Below are 3,934 nucleotides of genomic sequence, written 5' to 3' on the forward strand. Positions count from 1 at the left end.
CCCCTCTCCCAGACACCACCGTCACCGCGTATTCGTGGCTGCCGCCCCCCCCAGCCCCTTCCCTCAAAGCCCCAACTTCCCCACACCCTCCCCACTGCAGCTAACAACCTCCTTCCACTTTAAGGGCCCTTCTGATCCTTTTAATTTTTAACTGTCGTACAAACAGTGTTAAATTGACTTTTTACGCTACCCAAAATTCCAGAGCGGTCACTGACCTGGAAAAAATATATCCTAAAAAAGGCAAGGGAGTTCACTCCCCAGAAGGAGACGGGACTGAGGGCCCATCTCTGCACCAACCCTGCCACCCCGCTCAAAGCCAGCAAGCGCGTATTTTAAATACCCTTCTTTTCTTTTCTCTTCTTTTTTTTTTTTTCTTTTTCTTTTTCCTTTAGCATTTGGTTCATCGGTTTTGAATACCTGGGGCTTACAGGAAAGCAAAGGAATATCCCCTGTTTGCTCTGGAAACAGTGATTTCTGCTCAGCTCTGCTGAATGCTCACAGGCGGGAATGCCCGAGAATGAATGAGAGGAGCTGAGCCACTGCTGGGAGCTGCTGCCTGCGGGGGGAGAACATCAATCTCCAGGGGAAAAAGGGAAATCATTTATCACTTAACATTCATCTGGCATGAGCTGTCTATCATTCTCCCATTCCAAGTCAGTTGTCTCAAGTAAGCCTGGGGGAAAGCAGGGAGACTTGCCTTTTCTTTTTTTTTTTTTAATTAGAGATAAGCTGCACAGTTTCATGGTAATTTAATGCATGACCTTTTGAGCAACTGGAACGGCCTTTTAATGAGGGACATTTGCCAAGTCTTTGCTGGAGGTGCCAATTTGAGGATGCTCCAGTTGCAGGTTCACCTCAGCATCTGGCGCCAGCAGAGAGTCCCTTCTGCCTATTTGGTCCAGGATTTTCCGATTTGGGCAACTGCCTCCGGCTCCCCCCGACCGCAGCCTGCCGGAGCGGGAAGGTTCGAGCATCTCGGGCGAAGGAGGCGCATGGTGAGAGATCTGAAATACGTAACACGGGCCACAGAAATTCCAGTTCCCGAGCACACTTCCAGATCAGGCCCATTACGGCCAGGCATTTCTTTATGGGATTAAAGTATGACACCTCCTTAGTCACCATCACCTATTAACAGACCTAATCACTCAGTATCCGGCAGGGAACACTAATTTTAGAAACCCAGCACAGCTTTAGGAAGCAGCCACGTGACAGGTTTGCCAAGAGGAGCAGGATGCCTCCACTTACGCTTTAAGATAATTTCCATTCGAGTCAAAAAAAGTAACACTTGGAAACGTAGTTTCTTAAAAAAAAAAAAAAAAAAAGTCAGATCACTATACTGTGAAAAACTTGGGTGGCTGAAAGGAATTTCCCTTTCTCCACAGATAAAGTTCCTCAGGGGGATAAAGATGGATAGAGTAAAACAGTCCAATACTGACGCCCATCTAGACACCTAAATATAGGACTGCAGTCATCCTGCCCACCCCCATCCTCCCACTCCCACCTCCCGAACACCACAGATGGGGCATCTTTCAATCCGACTGCAACACAAGCCCCAGATCCGTAGGCTGGGGTGACGAAAGGAGAAGGCACAGATCTGTGGCCAGATCCCAGCCCCAGCGATGACAGCGGGTCCAAGAGCCCGACCCCAGCGATCACACGGGGCTTTCACCCGAAGAAAAACCTCCTGCAACCCCGCACGGGAGACCAGATACCGTTGCCCCCCAAATTAGGATGGAAAAGGTCTAAAGCATCGCAACATCCCCCCCTGTGATGCTCTTAAACTCTGATTTGTGGCCAAAGTTTGTGGTTCATGCAGCAGTGGTGGGCGACTGCTGTGCCCCAGTGCCAGCTGGGGCAGGGCTGCCAGCCCCGGCACGTGTGGGAGCCCGGAGGAGAGCAGGCGAGAGGGCACGCTGCAAACAAGCTACAAAAAAAACCCACCGTCCTTGTGTGATCATAGAATGGTTTAGGTTGGAAGGGACCTTGAAGAAAATGATGTTAAAACGATGTTAAAGTGATGTTAAAGCGAATCATGAAATGGCAGCAGTTATCTTAAAGCTCAGGTTCCTGGTTTGTTAAGGATCCCGGCATTCATTTTTAAATAAATAAATAAATAAATAAGGCAAATCAGAATTGCTCCCAATATCAGCAAAGTTAAGGAAAACATTTGAAGAGTGATGTCACGAGTTTGGAAGGTGCTGTGAGACCCCACAGGTGTTTGAGCACTGAAGTGGACAGTGCTGAAGAATGAAGATTTTTTCCATTGGCCTTCCACCCCGAAATCCTTTGGCCGGCTCACGCACACCTCTAAGCGCAGGCTACGCTTGGGGTTTGATTTTGCAAGCTGCGCTGCCTAAGACGGAGGGCTGGCTCGGTGGTGCCGCTGCCCTCGCTCGGAGGAGACGCTTGACGTCAGGCGGGGTGACCTCGGGGACGGCTGCAGGATGTGGCCCCGCGACATCATGAGAGCTGGTGGCGTCTCCTGCTGCCGGGAGGGGACAGGGCAGGACGTGCGGCATTGCCACCAGCTGCAGCGTGCACAGAGCGAGCGCAGGGAAGGGTCTCGGTTTTCCCGCGAAGCGCCGCCTGACATCCCCCGCAGCAGTGATGCAGCCCTGTCCCTCCCTCACGCTTGCAGCTCCGTCACTGGAGGTCTCCACTGGTTTAGGTCTAAACCAGGTGGTTTGGGTTTAGTTGGTTTGCAAACACGGGTGAAACCCAAGGATGGTTTGGTGTTTGGAGTAGAGAGGACCCCCCTGGCGACCATGACCCTTCTGATGACAGTAACCTCTCTGAGAGGTCCCCGTGCCATCCCCACGCCTGGAGGGCAAACCCCGCTGCCAGGCAGATGCTCTGCAGACATTATTTACTAAAAAGGCAAATTTTCCTTTTGAGTGGCAAGTGGGGCAGCACCAGTGTTGCTGCGTAAACAGGGCCGCAGAAGGAGCCGGAGCAGAAGTTGAAGCCACCCAGTGCCACCAGTGCGGTGGCAGGAGAGCGTACCAGCCCCGGTACCGGCCAGGCAGGATCCCGTGTGGCCGTGCTCTGCAGCACTGACAGGGCAACACCGCAGGAATCCCATTACACCTAATTAGCAGCAGAAAGCCCGCACGCAGCAGCAGCAGCCGCCAGCAAATACGCCCAAACACACCGATTCACACCACCACCTACCTCCGACCAGCGAGACCTCCCTGCTCGGCCTCCTCAGCAGCTGGAGTCCCTCAGACCAAGACTTTGACTTGGGAAAATACCTGAAGATTTTGCGAATTCTCTTTGTAACGAGCCCAAAGCAAGCGGCTGCCCCCGCTTTCCCATCCGTCATCCTCGGCAGAGGAGATCGGCAGCTTCCCGGGCACGCGGAGGCAGGACAGCTCTGCAACGCCAAACGCCGCCGAGACGCAACGTGCATCAGTGCGAGTTACGTCTGCTTCCACGAGAGGCCTTTTCTCCCACGGAGATAAAACATTGACGCTGTCCATTTACAACCTGCTGCCATTTGACGGGTTTATTTATTTATCTTTTTGAGCAATGAGGCAACACGCCGCCCAGGGCTTGTGCATCTCTGGGCTTGTCCTGTTAGCCATGGAAAACTTTCTATTTCTGGGGCTTTTTGCTTGATAAGATAAAACAACCCAACAGGAGAGATTAGCAAGAGAAAGCGCAGGACCCAGCCGTACGCTGGGAGGGCTCTTTCCAATACCCTCTCTTCACTTTGCTGCTTTTCCCCTCCGGTCTTCTAAAGTTTAAGGAAAAAAAGTCCCCAGTGTTTAACCAGAGGTTAAATTAAAGGAATACACTGAGATTAACTATATCATATTAATTTAAACTCTGCATATAGTTAGCTAGGTTTTTAGATCAATACTACAGTCCTTTCCCAGCATCTATCAGTTACAGCTCTACCAGGTGTCAAAGGATGGGGTGGGACATAAACAGC

The sequence above is a fragment of the Charadrius vociferus genome, unplaced genomic scaffold (genome assembly GCF_000708025.1).
Source record: "Charadrius vociferus isolate BGI_N301 unplaced genomic scaffold, ASM70802v2 scaffold266, whole genome shotgun sequence".
In the NCBI taxonomy this organism is placed as follows: domain Eukaryota; kingdom Metazoa; phylum Chordata; class Aves; order Charadriiformes; family Charadriidae; genus Charadrius; species Charadrius vociferus.